The sequence below is a fragment of the Sus scrofa genome, chromosome 1 (assembly GCF_054392235.1).
Source record: "Sus scrofa isolate SSC_HxYL_T2T_F1_AM1 chromosome 1, Sscrofa_HxYL_maternal_Yorkshire_Landrace_v2.0, whole genome shotgun sequence".
Taxonomy (NCBI): Eukaryota; Metazoa; Chordata; class Mammalia; order Artiodactyla; family Suidae; genus Sus; species Sus scrofa.
In genome coordinates this window covers 127864926-127885717 of record NC_139383.1, presented here as the reverse complement: position 1 = coordinate 127885717, position 20792 = coordinate 127864926, and the positions used below count along the sequence as shown (strand labels likewise).

General features: G+C 37.3%; 1 protein-coding gene across 1 annotated transcript in view; it reads left to right on the top strand.

The window, feature by feature from the left end:
- LOC110261071 (uncharacterized) overlaps positions 1-20792 on the top strand; it is an 856894-nt gene that overhangs the window by 130837 nt on the left and 705265 nt on the right. Inside the window, exon 2 of the mRNA XM_084969796.1 lies at positions 3510-3649. The gene's annotated coding sequence lies outside the window, so the exon portion shown is untranslated. The remainder of the gene's footprint in view (positions 1-3509; positions 3650-20792) is intronic.

Below are 20792 nucleotides of genomic sequence, written 5' to 3'. Positions count from 1 at the left end.
GTGTCTTTTTTAAGGAAAGATTTGTGTGGATATATGCCCAAGAGTGGAATTGCTGGGTCATATGGTAGTTCTCTGTATAGTTTTCTAAGGTACCTCCATACTGTTCTCCATAGTGGTTGTACCAGCTTACATTTCCACAGACAGTGCAGGAGGGTTCCTTTTTCTCTATACCCCCTCCAGCATTTGTTATTTGTGCATTTTCTAATTACTTATTGCTTATATAGGGAGAGGTTTTTGATTTATATATATATTCATCTTGTATCCAGCATTCTGAATAGACATTCCATTTTGGTCATTTATTCCATTGGGTTTGGTAGTTAATTCTGTTGGGTTTCTATGCAAATAATTATATCTCCTGCCAATGAAGATTTTGTTTATTTCCTCCCAAATCTTGCATTTCTTTCTTCCTCTTATTATTAAATTGGCCAAGAACCAGTAGTACTTGGTTGAGCTGTCACTAATAGGGCATATGCTATAATTTTCTTGTTTGTTTATTAATGTAGTAAATTGATATATTTTTGAAGTTAAACTTAACAGGAATAGGTTATTTTTTTATTTTTAATTTATTTTATTTTATTTTATTTTTTTTGGTCTTTTTTCTATTTCTTTGGGCTGCTCCTGCGGCATATGGAGGTTCCCAGGCTAGGGGTCGAATCGGAGCTGTAGCCCCTGGCCTACACCAGAGCCACAGCAACGTGGGATCCGAGCCGCGTCTGCAACCTACACCACAGCTCACAGCAACGCCGGATCATTAACCCACTGAGCAAGGGCAGGGACTGAACCCGCAACCTCATGGTTCCTAGTTGGATTCGTTAACCACTGCGCCACGACGGGAACTCCTAGGTTATTTTTAATTGTGGGGTGTTACAGATAATAGACTGTTGGTTTTAGTTAACTGGTGTTTTATTTAGGTTTTGACATCTATTTGTACAAGTGAAATTGGCGTGTATTTCTACCTTTCTTTTTTTAACAACTCTTTCTTGGTTGTAGCATAAAGGCATTATTCATAAAATGACCTAGATAACTTCCTTTTCCTATTTTCCATAAAAAAAAGAGAAAAGAACAAAGAAAGAAATTAAAAAAAAAAACTTGTGGGAATTTCCTTGTGGCCTATTGGTTAAGGATTTGGCATTGCCATTACTATGGCTCAGGTTCCATCCCAGGTCTGGGAACTTCTGCATGCTATGGGCACAGCCCAAAACAAATAAAAACAAGCAAACAAAACTTGTGTAAGGTAAAGATTATTTGCTTTCTTATAAAATACTTATAAACTCACCTGTGAGGTCTTTTTTATAGGTTAGGGATGGTGGTAGAGAGAAATTCTTTTTTCTTTCTTTCTTTTTTTTTGATTTCTATTTTTTCTATTATAGTTGGTTTACAGTGTTCTGTCAATTTTCTACTGTAAAGCAAGGTTATCCAGTCTCTATCTCCCTCCCACATGCACACACACATACACACATTCTTTTTCTTATATTATCCTCCATCATGCTCCTTCACTGATTTCAAGTTACTTATTGGCAATTCCATGTGCTTTATGTCTTCCTGTATTCATGTTGATATTTTATAGTTTTATAGAAATTTATCAATTTACTCCAGGTTGTCACATTTTCTAGGGTGCAATTGTTAATAACATTCTCTGTTTCTTTTAAAAATGTCTGTTCTTTTGTACTTCTTTCTCTTTTCTAGATCAGTTTTGTCAGCATCTTGTTCTTATTAGTTGTTTTAATGAAACTTTTTTTGGGATTTCCTAATGACCTTTACTGTTTTATTGTTGTTCTTTATTTCACTGATTTTTATCTTTTCTTTACTATTTCCATTTTTCTTGTTTTTCTGAGTTTATTCTGTTGCTGCTTTTTTTTCTAGATTTTTTAAGTTAACTATTCTTATTTATTTTCATTCCTTCTAACTTTTACATAAATGTAAGTAAGGCTCTGAATGTCCATTATAGTATTGTTCAACTGCAGGCAATACAGTTTGACATTTAATGCTTTTATGTACCTCATAATGTCCCTGGTCATTTCCTCTTAATTCTAGGGATTATTTGACAATATGTATTTAGATTTCTAGACATAAAAATTAAGGTATGATTTTGTTAGAAACACTTTCCTTTGTTGCATTGTAGACAAAAACAACATTATATATAATGCACACCTTAAAGAATTTTTAAAGTTTTCTTTTGTGACTTAGCACATGATCAATTTTTGTGAATTTTTACAATGCTCCTAGTGAAAGTTTAGTCTATGTGCATTGGCTATAAAGTTTATATATTTAGAAAAATATTTATCATTTTATTTCATCTTTTATCCATCATTTCCTGAGAGGGGCACTTTATCTATTTCTCCCTGGAGTTATATAAATTTTTTTATCTATTTTGAAGCTATATTATTGAGTATATATTTACTCATGATTATTATATATTCTTGTTATATTATTCTTTTACTATTATATAATCATCATCTTTGTTCCTGATGATGTTTATTCCTACTAACTCTGTTTTTGTCTGAAATGAAAAATAGCTATTTTGGCCTTCTTTTGGTTTATCTTTGTTATGTATGTATTTCTCTTTGTTTCACCTTTCTTTGCCATGTGTTTTAAATTCCTGTTGAAGATAATGTATGTTCTTAACATTTTTACTGGTGGCTCTAAATCATTTATATTTATATTAACCACTATTTTTTATTTTGGCCTTGTGTTTTCATGTTTTCTATTTAATATGCCTTCTTTTGTTTTATTTCATTTTTATTTTTCAACTTCCCCTCACACCCATTTTCTATCATCTAGTGGATTGGCTGAATTTTATTTTGCTAGTTTGAGTTACACTGCCAATTCATATGTTCTCTCTCCTAGAAAATGTATGCTTAGGAGTTCCCGTTGTGGCGCAGTGGTTAACGAATCTGACTAGGAACCATGAGGTTGCAGGTTTGATCCCTGGCCTTGCTCAGTGGGTTAAGGATCCGGCGTTGCGATGAGCTGTGGTGTAGGTTGCAGACGTGGCTCAGATCCTACGTTGCTGTGGCTCTGGTGTAGGCTGGCAGCTACAGCTCCGATTCGACCCCTAGCCTGGGAACCTCCATATGCCACAGGAGCAGCCCTAGAAAGACAAAAAAGAAAAAAAAAAAAAAGAAAATGTATGTTTATATCAAAAGTCAAATGTTTCATATAGTCTTCATGTTTCATATACTCTTCCTAATCTTTGAGATGATTAATAATATAATTTTAACTTCATGTTCTGTTCCATGAGTTTTGCTTCTCCTGGTATAAGTTAATCCATCTATTGCTTGCCTCTCTTTCATAGTTCTCATGCTTCTCAGATTCTTATAATGTTTTCCTTTTTATCCTTTTGAGATATCAGCTAACTTGATTGACAGTGCCCTCCTGGCAGATGCACAAAAACCTAGGCCTTGGTCTGGGCTCCTTTGGGTGACCTTAGGGGGTCCATAAGTGTGCTTTAAGGAGGAGAGCCTTAAGTATTCCAATCTGGGTTAAGCCACTTCTTATTTTTTCCCCAGGTATTGCTCTTTTCTACCAGTTGGCCACTGTGAAGGGATGAGATAGAAAAATGGAGGAAGGAAGCTACCCTGCTGCTCTGGCTGATACACCTATTTCATCATCAAAGTCACTGAGAGTGAGCTGTGAACCCCATAGTCCTGTGAGTACATTCCTGCTCATGCAGGTGTGGCTTTTGTTGTTTTGTTTTAAACTGAGGATTTTTCTGCCAGTCTCTCAGCATTTCCTCGGGACTTACCCAAAGCAATATAATGGGATCGGAGGACCGCAATACAGTAGAAAACTAATTCCACTAGGAGTTATAAAAGCTAGTATCACATATGCATCAGGCAAGCCAGTTCACTTCTCTAAAGAAGTATTTCTATAGCAATTAGTCTTGGAAGATGCTAAGCAACTTTATGGCAATATGTGATCCTATATTTCCTTTCCTTCTCTCTATCCCAAGATTTACAATGCATATTAGTACTAATGAGCCCTGCAGGATAGAAACTTGTTGAACTTGTTTGATTTAAGGTTTCCCAAATTTACCTTGACATCCTGTACCTGAGGATAGCATATTAAATATTGGGCAACTAATAGCTGAGAAAAAAAGCTTTAGAAGTGTTACTCTACAAATTCAGTTTTCTCATATATGAAAATAGGACTGTATGAACTATTCATTGCTTCTATTGGTTATTCTCTGTCAGTTGCCCAATGTCCATTCATTGTTTTTTTCTTGCCATGTCCTTGTTCTTTTTGATGTCCCTATTCTTTAAGTTGGGACTGCAGATGGCTTAAGACAGTCTCCCCCAACCCTAAGACATTAATGGCCTATTAATTGGGTTGTTAATGAGTTTCAGAAAATTTTAAGACCTGACCTAAATGAGTAACGTACTAATGGGGGAATTTCAGGCACTGTGACAGTACTTGACACATGTTTTCTGGATCCATGGAGCTTTCTCATTGTTCCTCCAATAGTATCTCTTTAGCCACCTCTTTATAAGACCAGCACTATTTTTCTCTAAGTAAAGGGGCAGGGAGTAAGCAGCCTCTAGTTACTGATCCTTTCTTTGAACCACTTAATGGATATAAAAGCTCAACTTTACAAGAGGAACAGTTGTTATTCCCAAGCCTAGATAATGATTTCTTTATCCAAAATGTCCCCTTTGTATCTTCATGACAATAAAATGGGGAAAATGGATTTTTTAAAAAAGTAATTACGCAATTGAATGTGTGATAAATCCACTTAATAGGCAAGAATTATCTACTTTGGCTGCCTTCACAGCCCAAATTCACAAAGTAATTCACAATTCATTCACTGGAATTCAGTTTTATCCCCTAGTATGGAACTTGAAATGAGACAAACTTATAACAAGGTGCATGTGTTTTCTGTGAAAGATGGCTGCAAAGGCTTCCCAAGTGCTGTGTTACCTACTGTGATACCTAACCTGGTGCTACAACATAGAAGTGAATACACTCTCCATGGAGATGACATATCCAGCCCTTGGCAAGTGTGTTAGGACCTGGGGTCCATTGCTACTGAGCCCTGTTATGCCAGGTAGATGGAGAGGGGATTGGTAGATGGACCCTTTGGATCTCATACCTGAGTGAATTACTTAGTTCTTCCTTATCAGTCAATCAAGCTTCCATCTAAAACTAATATCTTTTAAATATTGACTGTTTGTATCCACATGTTTTTCTTGGTGAAAGGTAAGTTATATTGTTATTTTTATGATGATAGAGAAAAAGTTTATTCCATTTGATCAATTATCAGGAAGTAGATGACATAGAAAAAGTAGATAGATGTTGGAGTCAGAAAGGAAAGCACTTCTAAGGTAGGAATATAATTTTTTAACCAAAGTTATATAATAGTTGTAGGAACACCAATTCGCTGTTAGTATAACTTCATCTTCATACATTAAATACATGTTTACAATTACATGTTCACACTATGACATATTCCGTGAGGAATACTAGAGCTAGTGTGACCCTTCTGAGTTGTCTGGAGTTGTCTATGTCAAGATGGCCTGACCTTTATCCTCCATTGAGGTGTCATGGGAAGCATGGTCCTAGGGAGGGGTGTGACCTTGAAGCAGGCAGTTCTCTGCAGCTGAAGCTGACTGCTGTCAGCAGAAGGGAGAATCTAGGTGGTATATCAGAATGTTAACCACACCGTCAGGTTTTTGTTGGGAGACGCTTTAAACTAGTAAACTCCGGGGAATCTCAGTGTAGTTTTAGTGAGATAGGGATAAAAATATCTATTATGCTAGGATTATTGTAAAAATGTAATTACTTCTTGTTTATTATGAATTTAAAGTGTAAATACTTAACACAGAGACTTTCACACACTAGGTAGTAAGAAATGATGATGGTGATGTTAAACTGTTATACTTCTGAGTACTAGATAAAAGAACTTGGTCCTTGGTTTCTCTTTTGGTCTCAGATTAATTGTTCTCTTGTCAATGTATCTATATTTTTATATTAAGCTATCTCAAGTCTTTGTTTTGGAAAGAGACAGGGTATAAATCAGACAATGTAAAATATTTTTGATCATAGAGGTACTGTAGAATAATACTTGATATACCATTTTAAACTTGTTTTTTACTCTCAACAATTCCAGTTAATCTGTGACCTTCCTTGCACCCAAGCAGCAGCCAGAGCATTCCTGAGCTTATTGCTTCAGAGAAGGGATGATGCAGTTGAATAAAAGACAAATTCTTGTTTTTAAATTTCAAAAGCTGAGGTCCTGGCATAAATAATAGATTTAGGAGCCTAAGTGGTCAGTCAGTATCCATTTGTCCTAACCTAGAGGAAATGAAGGGAAGAAAAGGAGTTCAGATTTTGCTGGGCCCTTGGGAAAGGCTTGTATCCTGTCATTCCCCGCATAACTTGTCTGGGAGGGGCTGCTAGGTAAGATAATCCAAGAGTGGGATTGCGCAGTACCTTCCTTCTTGGGAGTATTTGAGAAGACAATGAGATTTGCATATCTTCCTGTGTGGTCACCATGGTATAGAATGGCGAAATAGAAATGGTTATGTGCAATGTCCAGGTAGACAATCCCTGGACAATCTCAAGAGGCTCTATACCTTCCAGTGTTTCTGGGGAGAGCAGCATAGTGTTTTCCTACCTGACACAGATGTGACTTACCAAAACTAGTGGATGTGCATGGGTCTCATATTCAGGATTGAGGTGGACACAGCAGCATCTGGATGGCGTATGTATGGACACTTGATAGAGCCAGTAGTATCCCAGTGGATACCATTATGAGACTTTGACACCTTGGAGTTAGGCAAGTGCTCTCTCCCACCCAACCAATGATCAAATGTATCTATGGGGGGTAAGAGATTGGATATCTTAATTTAACCAGCTTACCCCAGATGGACTATAATGAACTCCACCACTAGGAGAATGGGGCTCCTGTTAGAAGTTAAGTTTAGTTACAGAAAAATATAGAAAGTCATATTTCCTGAATACCAAAATTTTTGCTTGATATTCGTATACATGAATTATGTTAATCTATGTGGCAGTTGCATGTTTTCAGTTCCTTTGCCTGTATTATTTTATTTGAGGATCATAACAACTCTCTAGATGACATGTATTATTATTTTAGAAATTAAGAACTTTAGTGATTCTAGTGATTTTTCTCAAAATCTCAGAAGACAAAAATTTAAACCATATTAAATGTAAGATTTGGGTTTAAAATGATTTTTCTGCTTACATTTGCAGATATCTATAAAATACTGTTTACTGACATTTAATAATTATCTACTGTACGTGAGACACTGCTTTATGTGCTTTTAACAGGATTAATTTATTTAATCCCCATAGCAATGCTATTATACAAGTGTTATATTATCCCCATTATACATATGAGAAAACTGAGGCATAGAGAAATAAAGTAATTTCTTCAACATTACACAGACCATGAAAGTAGAATCAGTCTTTGAATTCAAACAGCCTGACTCCAGTGCTTACACTTCTAATAGCTCTTTTATAGTTATAGGGATTTTGGTTCCCCATTTCTACATTTCTAACAGAACTTCAAATGTGTTCAGGTATTTACCCTACTGTAGCTCCATGAGTGGAACCTGATTATTTTAGGTCAGACATAGTATTCCCATTCTCCTTCCTAGAGTGATTGGTTTAGAACCCAATTCATGCATGGTATTCCCCTTGTAACTCTTATTGGCCTGAAAGTTGGCACCAATGAAAGTAGTATCAAACACTGATATTCCAGGAGTAGGGGACAGGATTTTCTCCTCTCCTTTGGATGTACACAATGAAGCAAGCTGTTGCTGGCAACCATTTCAAAGCCATCTGTGCACAAGCCTCCACAGGGAAGAAACAAGAGCCATAGAATTGCAGGGAAGTAGAATTGGAGCCCACCCTTCACCTGCCTTTCTTGCTATCAGGGATAATACAATTTCTCATTATAATACATTTTCTCATTATTTATACCAGTTTGAGCAAGACTTTCTGCTCTTTGTAGCTATAAAGCCTCTATTACAGCTCTACTACTTTATCACATAGTTTATGGAGATGCCTATGGTAGTAATGAGTTCATAGTTTTATCCTGTAGATAGGGTAATTTAACGGATGTTCTTGGCTCTGAAAAATACCAATATTCTCTTATTAACAGAATCCATGAAGGGAGAACACTTGTGGCAAAGAATTATTCTGTCACCACAATGTAAGAAAACAAATAGACTCTTTCAAGTTTCTAAGTTCATGTCCCTATAATCAGAGTTGCTTTTGGTCCCTAGGTCTTATCATCATAACAGCCTTAAATTTTTTGCTATGTGGTTATATAGGCTTTCCAAGAGCATGACCACTGGAATGAGTTAGAAGAATGTAGAAAATGCTCATTTTGCATGGGTGCCTGTTGAATTGCCCACTACCCAATACCTCTATCTTTGGAAATTCTTCTTTCCGCCTCATCTGCTTATTTGCAGCAAGGGATACCCTGTTGTCACAGTATGATTCTTCCACCTGGCCTCAGTTGGTCTGCTCAGAGTTAGTCTGTTCTTTAGGAATTTTGGGTCTTCTATTGAGAAAGAGGGAGAGAGAGACATAGAGGGGATTGGGAATGGAGGAGGAGAGGGGGAGAAAGAAGGGGTAGAGAGAGAGTGAGAGAGGAAGAGAAGAGAGAGAGAGAACGAGGGGGGGATGGAGGGAGAGAGAAAACCAAACTTTCAGGGAGGAGCACAAACAAGAAAATGTAATATACTGATGCTTCCTTTAATTTTTTTTTTCATTTTAAAGTATTTTTAGATTTACACAGGTGTTGCAAAGATAGTACCTGGTGTTCACATATACCTTTTACCCAGCTTCCTCCTCTTCTTTATCATCTTATGTAACTATGGTGCATTTATCCAAAATTAATAAACTATGGTAGTAATTAAACTGCAGGCTTTATCCAGATTTTGCTTATCTTATAATGTTCTTTGCTATTCCAGGATGCAATCTAGGATACTACATTGCCCTTTGTCATCATTTCTTCTTAGTTGCCTCCAATCTGTGACAATGTTTGTTTTTTCTTTCCCTTTGTGATCCTGACAATTTTTTTCTCTCTTTTTTTTTCTTTTTTTCTTTTTAGGGCTGTACCTGCAGCATGTAGAAAGAAGTTCCTAGAATAGGGGTTGAATTGAAGCTACAGCTGCTGGCCTATACCATAGCCATGGCAATGCCAGATCTGAGCCACATCTGTGACCCACAACACAGCTCTTGGCAATGCCGGATCCTTAACCTACTGAGAGAGGCCAGAGATGTAACCCCCATCCTCATGGATACTAGTGTTCATAACCCACTGAGCCACATAATACTTTTAAAAGTACTGGCCAGGTATTTTATAGACTGCCTCATGGTGTGGGTTTGTTTGATATTTTTTTCCTCCTGGGTTTGGCTGAGGTTATGGACTTAAGGAAGAATTCCACAGAGGTGAAGTGCTGTTTCATTACATAATGTCAGAGGTACATGCTATCAACATGACTTCTCAGTGGCAAGGATGACATTGATTACATGGCTAAAGTAGTATCCACCAGGTCTCTCCACAGCTATTCCTAATTTACCTTTTTTCATACTCTCTTCATTAGACGCAAGTCACTAAGTCCAACCACCTCTCCAGAGGAAGGGAATTGAGCTTTAACTCTAGAGCATAGAATATAAAAAATGTTACATATGTATGTTAAAGTCATCACAGTACTAAATAAATGTTTCAGGAAATGTACTTTGAAGCTAGACACATGTCTTCCCTTGATGGCTTCTGAGCCTTGAGTTTTCATTCATTCCTGAAGCTATTTTCTACTTTGTGCTGGGCATCTTCAATTTGCTTTTACAGGCTCATTTTTCACCCTTCTCCACCCCCTCTCTGCCTTAGAAGACTTTCCTCCATTATATCCATGGGGCTGTGCCCTCAGACTTCTGGTTGAGGAAGCCCCAGCAGGAGATCTGAGAAGTAGAAGAGTCTGCTTCAGATATTTCTTCCTGTGTCCTCCAGGAGGGGCCATCTCAGGCTCTTTGTGTCCCTTGAAAGAAGGCTACCAGATACACATGGCTTTTTTTCCTTCAGGCTCTGGTGACATTTCTTCCTTATCCTTTCTGCTGACAGCTCTATTGCAGCAATGCCAAGGTTTTGCCCTGTCATTTGTAGCTCCCCATATTCCACCTATACCTTTGTTGTTAGTCCCTTTGTAAGTAAGCTCTCCTTGAATTTTCCTCAACTGAGTGTGCCATCTGTTTTTTATTGGGATCGTGAGTCCATGGCTTCTAAGAGACATACTTCCACTATCCTTTTAAATCAATTTCTTAAAATATTTTACTTTTTTTTTTTGGCAGGGGGTAGGGGAGTGTGCCCATGGCATGTGGAAGTTCCTGGGCCAGGGATGGAACTTGTGGCACAGCAGTGACCCAAGCTGTTGCAGTGATAACACCCAATACTTAACCTGCTGCACCACAAGAGTTCTCCAGTATTTTCTTTTGTTTAAATTACTTTAAGTTGGATTTTTATTTCTTTCAACCAAAAGCAAAAGCATGTTGTCTCAGATTAAGATGATACCTTCTATGTAATAACTACAACAAAAATAAAAGCTAACTAGCTTTTTATAACACTTTATCTTACTATTGGCTTTTTATATGTGTGGGCCCATTATAAGACTTGCACTAATCTGTGAAATATCATTCAGGGATATTTGTACCTACTTTGCAAGTGAGGAAACTGAGGCACAAATAGGTCAGAGATCTGTTTAAGTTCTCAGAATTAGCATCTGATAGATCAGAGACTGGAATCTAGGTCATTTGGTGATAATCCTATGTTTTTCTCAGAGCATTATCATGCCTCCAGATCTTAGGTACATATTCTCAGCTATATCTGAGCCAGTTACTGTCTACAAGCCATAAACCTATGGACCACATGCCCATCACTCTCAAGAGTGATAGAATCAAAGCCCAAGGCCCAAGGTGGTACAGGGAAGAGAGCTTTAGATTTTTATATTTATAAAATAATACCAGGCATTTGCCCTTGTATATATGTATTGTTTCCAAAATTGCATCATGAGGAAAACTAGTTTCTTAAAATAGCCCTGGCATGAAAGAATTCCTTAAAGATCACAAGGCACATTGATATATTAAAGGCTCTGAGTAAAATCTGTAGCTACCTAGCTCATTTCGTTATGTGTAACCCAGTTCTTCCCAAACTGCTTTTGAATAGAAACCTGTGGTTATGTCCATACCTTAGGAAGTACTGCTGTAGAATAGAAATAGAAACTGTATATAAAATACCTCCCAAGTTGAATTCCCCTTCCAAGCAATAAGGATTCATAACATCATAAAAATTATTTAGCCTAGATCATTCAAACCACTCCTTGCCACTTTGTTAAGACACAGGACCTATCTGGCTTAATCTACTGCCCAAATTCACTGGATAGGAGCCAGCTCTAGACTTGACTTTGGGTCTACATAGATCTGTCTCCAACATAATAACTTCTAAGTTGCAGAGCGATTTAGAGGTAGATTAGGTTTCTTTTTATCCCATGACTTGTTTTTTCAACCTTGACCCAATAAAATTGCCCTTTTTCAGGAGGAATTGGTAATGAAATCAGTGCCATCACTCAACTGCATATCCTTCAAAAGGCTGAGGGAAAAAATAAATAGGAGCATTTCTATGAGAGAAATTCCAGTGTGATATTTTTAGCTATAGCAAGTCAAGGAATTGGACCATTTTGTAAAAATAATCATAGAAAACGTGGACTCAAAAGAATCTATAAAACGTTTCTTACTCCAAATTTCAACAATAATACTATAAATAACTTAAAAATTCCATTTGGAGATGAAATGAGTCTTTTATATGGTTATGTCACAGAATTAGAACATGACACCTGAAAAAATGCCTCGCAGTTCCTGGACCTTCTCTCAGCCATCATAGTTGCTCTGCATAATATGCTCAGGGTCTGGTGCAAATGAGTGTGGAGTTCTTGTGCTTATGTTACTTTCCTTCAGAAAAACATTCAAAATTTTTTCTCAAAAACTTTTAAAAAAGATTCTTAATGAATGGTTTTCAACCAGAAACAGTTTTGCTGCCTAGGGGACATTTGGTAATGTCTGAAAATATTTTTGGTTTTCACCACTTGGTAGGGAGGAGATATTACTAGCATATAATGGGTGGAGGCCAAAGATGCCATTTAACATCTTACAATGCACAGGACAGCCCACAACAAAGAATTATCCAGTCAAAAATGCCAATAGTGCCAAAGTTGAGAAACCCTGCTCTAAATGGTGTCTTGCTTAAATTGGTATCTCTTAAAACATGTACTAGGTCTGAGAACTTATTTGCTAATTATAATTTTAAACTATATTTTAATTTAAAATGTATGAGGATAGGAGTTCCCATCGTGGCTCAGCGGAAATTTGACCGGGAACTATGAAGTTGCGGGTTTGATTCCTGGCCTCGCTCGGTGGATTAAGGATCCGGCGTTGCCAGTGAGCTGTGGCCTAGGTCATAGACACGGCTCGGATCCCGCGTTGCTGTGGCTGTGGTGTAGGCTAGCGACTGTAGCTCCAATTAGACCCCTAGCCTGGGAACCTCCATGTGCCATGGGTGCGGCCCTAAAAAAATAAAAAGGTCAAATGTATGAGGATAAAGGGACTTGAAAATTTGTCTCAAGCTCTTCTGGAAATGTGGCCATGTAAAACTAAGCATGAATATCACTTAGTTGCATCCTGTTAGTTCTTTAGACATGGAAAATATATATTCAGAAGCTTACAAAGGTCTAATATTGTCTGATTTAATTTGTGATGTGTTCATTATGCTCATCACCACTACTGACTAAATAAAATTAAGTGATAGTCTCAATCATGGAAATGTGTAATTTTAGTCTTTGTTTCCCCAATAAGTTAATGTCTAATAATAGTTCCAACCACACACAAGCAGGTGAACTTGTGCTTGCATACCTGCATACACACAATCAGCCATAACAGCAGTGCAGTACATGGTGAACCTAAATTGTTTGCAAAGTGTGGAAGCAATTATAGAACAAATTCTGGTTTTTAATCTGCCTCTGTAAAAGAGGTCTGGTTCAGAGTTGCTCAGGAGTTATTTATGGCAGGAGCAAACAGAATGGCTTAACTATGCAGATAAACTTCTCATTCTTTTATGTGAGGCAGCAAAATAAACACCTTAACAGTTCATGGTTCCCAGAGTGCATTAGTTAATCGGTCCAATATCATTCTAATTCTCCTCGTAGCTCATTGAATCGGAGCCTGTGAGCAGATGAAATGTGTCTTTAGCTACTATGTACTTATTCCAATGACTCTATGGTTGATGGATGACTTTCTGATTTTTTGAAACACTGCCAGCCTAAGGCCTCTTGGCGGCTGCACTGCACCCGAGATCTCTTGTTGTGCTTTGGGGCACAGGGAGAGAGGGAGGGGGCTCTGCAGTACGAGGTCTGGCTCAGTCATTTTCAAAATCAATACTTGCTCTCCAAGCCTTGGATAATTTAGAGAACATAATTCAGAATTCTCCCTTTCAGCATGTATCCTCCATCAAAGGGGTGTTTTCATCCAGAGTCAGCACAATGCTTGTGTGACCCAGGAATGCACAGATAAGGTTAAAAAGAAAGAAAGAAAAAAAGTGCATTTATTCTCTCCCTCTTTCTCTTTCCAAGCGTCTTTTGGACCCAGCATATGTATGTTTTTATGCCTCATAGCGAATATTTCTATTTATAATAGAGACTCTAAATTATGGTGTTTCATGGTATTACTTCATATTTAAAGCTTTTGGGGGTTTTTGTATTATAAACCCATAGCCTAAGGGATGTCATCCTCAGATAATTTATTTCCAGCAGGTCAGATATAGGATACAACAATTTCAGCCCAAGGGCTATTAAATTCTGGTTTTCACCTCATTTCAGGAAGTGCCATCAAAGTAGTGTTTTGTCGCAGTGATAAAATTTTGTGTTCTTATGCACAGAAACAATAGGCTTCATTTGCTTAAAAACCAGCATGACACCAATTATATAATCCTTTAGACTCTAGTCTCTAGGTTACTCTAAAAAAGGAGCCCCAGTGGAAAACATCTTCGTCATTTAAGTATAAAGAGCTTGAGATTTTATAGCAATTTTCCAATACTAATTACATTTCATACTATCTATCATATGCATGGCTTGCAAAACCCTATTGATTTTAATGGATACTAGTGCATTGGGAACAGGTTATTTTATGACATGTTATGTTATAGGACCTCCATGAAACACCTGGATCTTAAAATGTGGGCATAGATATACACTTTGGACTATACACTTTGTCTGTTACCCACAACATATTTTAAATTAAAGCAGCAGTCATTATGTGACCCAGTAGCTCTAGGCGAATTTCCATCATCAGTTTCCTGTACATGGCATTCCTATTGTGGCTCAGTAGGTTAAGAACCTAACAGAGTGTGTGTGAGGATGCAGGTTTGATCCTTGTCCTCAGCTCCAGCGTTGCCGTAAGCTGTAGTGTAAGTTTCACATGCAGCTTGGATCCGGCATTTCTGTGGCTATGGTGTAGCTTGGCAGCCACAGCTCTGATTGTACCCCTAGTCCTGGAACTTCCATATGGCACAGGTATGACCATAAAAAAAGGAAAATAAAAATTCCTATGCTGCTGGAAGGCAAACTTATTTTGATAGTCTTTGCTAATGTGGTTAATAGGAATATACTTTTGGAGTTGTTGCCAAAAATGTAAACATAAAAGACTTGTGAGTCATGTCTGATTTTGGATTGTCCGTGTGATAAATGCCTTCCTTTAGCAAGAAAAATCAAGAGACCAATTACAAACATAGACTCATCAACATGTTGTATATGTGTAGTATCCTGAGAAGTAAGAAATAAGCATATTCTTGCATTGTCTGTAAATGATTGGTAAAATAGTTCAGGCTAAAATGACACCTCCTTTGTGGAGCTTTCCTGCACGGGGGGGCAGCCTTGAGTAGACAAACAAGAGCATAGGCTTTAGAATTAGAAAGAACCTGAATTACTTATTAGCTGAGTGATATGGAAAGAGTACTTAACCTTGCTGAAGCTTACTTTCCTTGTATTTAAAAATAGCCTTAATAATATCTACTAAAATAATATAAATATGTAAATTCCATAGCTTGGTATTTGGCAAATAACCTGCACTAAATACATGCTTATTTTCCTTTCTGTTTCATACCTATTTTCCATTAGATTTTGAGTTTTTTGGAAGCTACGGGGCATATTTAATTCCTATTTGAACGCCCCAGTGTTTAGCAAAGTATCATATATGTAGGATTTAATAATATTTTCTCAACTAATGTGTGAGTTGAAATTGTCTTTTGGTCTTATAACAGAAATAAATCATGACATTTTAAAATTTCTGCAAATCTGTTAAAATTATTTGCTACTAATTTCATAGAAAGGATGAAAGCTACATTGATGTTTTCATATATAGAAATCACTAATCAGGCATAGAGTTTTTCTTAAGTAAATTTTTTATCTTTAAAAATATTATTAACATATACATGACTGTATTATGTTTATGCATGAAGTCCAAGTACCAAGTAACATTAATAGCAGAAAAGACTCCTTAACAAATTCACAAATTATTTTATCACTTTTAGAGCTATTCTCAAGGCTACATGTTGAAACAAGAGTTTATACTGTAATTAAAATTACATATATTTTAAATTTACTATATTTTTCACTTTGCGATTGGGAACACAATAAGACAAAGCTTCCATAGACTTATAATCTTAGTGAAAGCAGTGTCCTTAGTGTAATAAACAATTCATAAATCCTGGAAAATCAGAAAATTTTTTCATTGTGTTACTTAGCCATAAACTTCAGCTTTCTCCTTTCATATGCGTTCAACTGAAATAACTACCACATTCATTCCTTAGGTATTTATTTTGTACCTTCTCTGTCCATGGTACTGAGTAGTTCCTGTGGCATTGATCAAATACCGTAATGAAGTCAAGTTGGGATAGTTATGTTTACATTCCTGAGTGTTGGGCTTGGGTGACTAGAACTATAACAGGGATATTATTCTTTTCAATAAATTTGTTTAATTTTTAACTACATACTCAGTTCATTTAATTATACAACTAATGTATACTTATAAGTATTATAGAAATATATAATCTAGAAAGTTTGTCATTTATTTAAGTAACCATACTTATGCTAAAAGGAAAATGAACTGAGAGAACTCTTAAATATAGTTTATGTTTCATATTTGTAACTATATTGTGCAAATGTTTGTAGGTGATTCTTTGTAAAGAAGCACTTGCCTTTGCATCTGTTTCCAACACCTGTGCATTTAAATCAGCAACAAAAATGCCAGAGGCATTTGGGCTTTCTCTACTAAAATGTTTCTTATTTACCTTGACATTTTGGGTAATTATATTGAAAAGACATTCCTCTTTAAGTAACAAGAGACCTACCTGAAAACTGTTACATTCATTCTTACCAACACAATTCTCATGAAAAGGGCAAATATTGGAGTCTCTTTTGGTTGCCTGCATGCAACAGCTTAAATACATAAGTGCATAGCAACGATATGTGAATAACATTTCAAAATAAATACGTTCAAGTGCAGTAGGTTGAGTAGGTTGTGTGGGGGTCAGCGTCGTGAATGGGGGTTAATTTCTGTTCAGTCAGGTGAGGTACAAATGCATCAACTTTGCAGGAAAATGTTTCCAATTGTGGCTGAATGGTCTAGTTTCCTGCAGGACACAAGCAGCCTATTATTTCTTGTTTTAAAAGGCTTGTTCAGGTTTGACCATTTGGATAGGAATCAATACAGCAGAGGATGGGAAAAAACATCAGAGATCACACCAAGTGCACCACTAAGTCCAGGTCTGTGTGCCGATAGCACCAGAAGCTAGATGGCCTAGTTCACTATTGTAGACTTCATTTCATTAATTATAAGATGATTCAGGGTGGGAATAAGAGCTGTTAGTCCTTTGGCTACCTAACTCTTCCTAAGCTGTGACTGAAGTGAATTAATCAGGAGGAAACTAAGTCATTCTTCAGTGAATTTGGGTTGACCAGAATAGCTCTCTGAAAAGGTGAGCTGCTACATGTTTTTGTTTGTTTGTTTGTTTTGAGTAATAAAGATTCCTAAAAGATCTGCTCAAATTAAAAATGTCCAGGATTCTTTGTGTGGTAGGGTGAGTTAGATTTATAAAAGAATGAGGCAGATTTCCTGCTATGTTTTGCGAAAATAACTTCTTGCTCACACATTTGCAGATTTACTTATAACGAGCTATTTTAGTTTTAGGGGCATTTGTGTAAAATTATGGTATAGGAAAGGGTCCCAAGTCACAGGCGCTGGATTATTGAAATTCCATTTGACCTGTGTCTGAATCATTTGAGTACAAGGATAGGCATATACTGGTCAAGTTTTCCATGAACAAAATAAGAGATAGGATAATTTTTCAAATATATTTAAATTTAGAAAGAAGCCAAATAAAATTTAGTAATACCCTAATTGATGCAATTTTTCCATACCCTGATTTTCCTGGGTGGTAGCTTCTTTCTCCACTTTATTTTATTGTTTTTTCTTTTGCTTTTTAGAGCTGCACCTGTGGCATATGGAAGTTCCCAGGCTAGGGACTGAATCAGAGCTACAGCTTCTGGCCCACACCACATCACACATACCTTATGGGCTGTTAGTAATCACAAAAAAGATACAACTTGGAATGGATTTACATGGAGATCCTGCTGAGTAGCATCGAGAACTATGTCTAGATACTTATATTGCAACATGTGTGGGATCTGAGCCATGTCTGTGACCAACACCACAGCTCAGGGCAGTGCTGGATCCTTAACCCACTGAGCGAGACCAGGGATTGAACCCACATCCTCATGGATACTAGTTAGGTTCGTTACTATTGAGCCACAACAGGAACTCTTTCCACTTTACATGGCTTGGGATCTCACATTTTCAGTGCAGTATAATCTATCAAACCTATCAGACTTCAATGAGTTGATTCTAAGTTCTTGGTTCCCTGGTTGGAATGGCCTTTTTTTGTTCTATGAAGTTGTATGGAATTGCACAACAAAGTAACCTCTTATAAATCAATCCTCCAATTTTTTCCCCATACATATATTGCAATGAATTTTGATACAATTGGACTCTCTTTCCAAACAGTAAGTGAGTGCCATCTTTGAGCTGCAGGTCTATAGAAGGAAGACCTAGGGAAAATTAGTTTATATTCCTGATCCGGTCTTCAGTATCCATCACACATACCTTTTGGGCTGTTAGTAATCACAAAAAAGATACAACTTGGAATGGATTTACATGGAGATCCTGCTGAGTAGCATCAAGAACTATGTCTAGATATTTATATTGCAACAGAACAAAGGGTGGGAAAAAAATGTATACATGTAAGAGTAACTTAGTCCTCATGCTGTACAGCTGAGGCGGCGGTGTGGGGGGGGAGAAATTCTAGCCATTTGACCCTAAATTTACCTTTACATGAATCCAGTGTAGGGACTACATCTGAGGGCAATGACAGAAAGGAAGCCCACAGACCATTGATTCCTGACAATTCTGCTCTGCAGATTCCTAGAGGCACCTTTTTTTGGTAAAGTCACTCACTATCAAAGATTTATCCAAAATTTTTAAACAGAAAGAATAAAAAAAGCAGCCTGTTAGATGTTTGTTTGTGTTCTGATAAGTAATCAGTTTTGAAAGAAACTATGAAAAAGTTGGGAAGTAAGTAAGTGCTAAATTAAAAAGATAATTTATTAAAGTTTGTTGAATTGTCTAAAACATCTTTTAGATAGGCACTTTATGGACAGCTTTAGTTAAGCTGGCTTTTAAAAAATTATAGGTATTAATTTTTCCTGTCTGTTGTAATTTGATAGCATTTATCATAATTCATGTACAATGATTGTATGAGACTATAACAAAAGTATTTTAAGGATCTGTCCATTTTCTATTCTTTATGTTGGAAACTACTTTGTATTTTATAATCTTCATTATTTTAACTTATATGAATTTGCAATCTTTCATATATTCAAGTAGGAAACTGCTTCTAAGCCTCTTTATTTTGTGCTATAGGAAAAAGTAAAATGCATTCTGGTGTCCACCCCCCGACCCACAGTCTGAGTCACTTTGTGGGCCTCATATCTCTTAAACCACCTGCTAATCATAACAATTGCAAATTTGAGCCCTTTTTAGTCACTTGTGGTGACACTGACAATGCCATCTAGTTTGCAATGGCCATGTGGTCAGTCCCCCACCCATCCTAGCCGGCTGCTGCTGCTGCTATGCTTTTAGCGGAGGTCTCCATTGTTCTCCCGGCCTATGCTGACCATAAGCAATTCCTTCTTCCCTAATCTCAGGGGATCTGCTTCTTTCACAATGGGGGCAGGGTTGTTTGCTTTGTGTGCAAGATAATCTTCTCTAGAATTGTTCACATATGCAAACATACATGTAACAAAACCTGACTCTCTGGATGTGAAAGGATATAATGTATTTGTATATGAGTACATACATGTACACACACATACATTTTAATATTAGCCATAATGATCACTTATTAATCCTGCCTAGCTACTTTGAAGTCACTCAATAATATCTGTTAATTTCAATTATTTGGGCTGCCTTTTGCCTTGTTTTTAACTTGTGACTTTTTTCTTCTTACACATGGTAATAGGAATCCTAAGCATTTCTAAGTTCTTCACTTAAACTTCTCGAAACCTGTGCATACTCTGCCCATGCCTCAGGAGAACATTTTGGGAATGAATTGGAGAAAGAGGTAGATGCAGATCCCTGGCTGGGATGAATGATTAGGAATTGAGGAATTGATCTTTTAAACTCAGCAGGCTGGAGCTCTACTTGAGAGCATCCTTTGGCCGAATAGCAGATAAAATTTACTGGATTTCCATGTCTGAACCTTTGCAATCGCACTGTGTACTCCACTTTGATGGATTTAAAGCTGGTCATTATGTTACAGGGCAAGTAGTAGCAGGAATAAAAGCAGGTCGTTTCAGCTAGCCATTTTAATCAGGAGACGACTTTACTCTGTTATCATTAAAGCTTGCCATATGCCATAAAAATGGATAGAAACATACTTTGACTTTTAGGGCAGATTAGGAAAAAAAATTAAAGGGAGAGGCAGAAAGGAAATAATCCAATTAATAAATATATTTTAAATATTTCACTGCCTCAGTAAGCAAGGCAGGTTTTTTAAACCCTCTTTGAGATTGGAATTGTGTCTTTACTGTTCCTTAACACGTCGGAGTAAATTAAAAAGGGGAAAAACCCCTGCTGTGTCTTTTTGGTTGTTACTTTGGGCTGTTATGATGCTCCTGGGCTGCGGAGCACATCGAGAGCGCCCCCTAGGCGTCAGCACAGGACACGGCAGGAGGAAGTGGCTGCTCAAATACCAGCTGCATGTATTCCTGTCCAAATATGAACACAAAGCTGGGGCAGCAGCCCACAAAGTGACCGCTCTCTGTGCCTGCTGTCTGAGGGTGAACTCGCACTTGCCACAGCAGTTTCAGATCGAGCAGCTTAGGGTGACTTTCTTTGTGTACGTAGGACAAAACTGCTGTGGAGAATGATGTTGAAATTAAAATGAAGCATGCTCACTTTTCAGTGGTGTGAGTTGGCTGTAGTGAGGCCATGGTCTGTTGTTTATCCTGTGCCTACTTGTGCTCTGGGATTTTGCTGGCCCTGGCTTTGTCTGTGTGGGAAGGCCCCACTCTGGACTTCTTCCTGCTGGGCAAAGTTGTCTGCCCTGCCAAAGTATGAATGCCTCTTTAAACTTGTGGTTTAAGATCAAAGGACGCTGCCTAGGA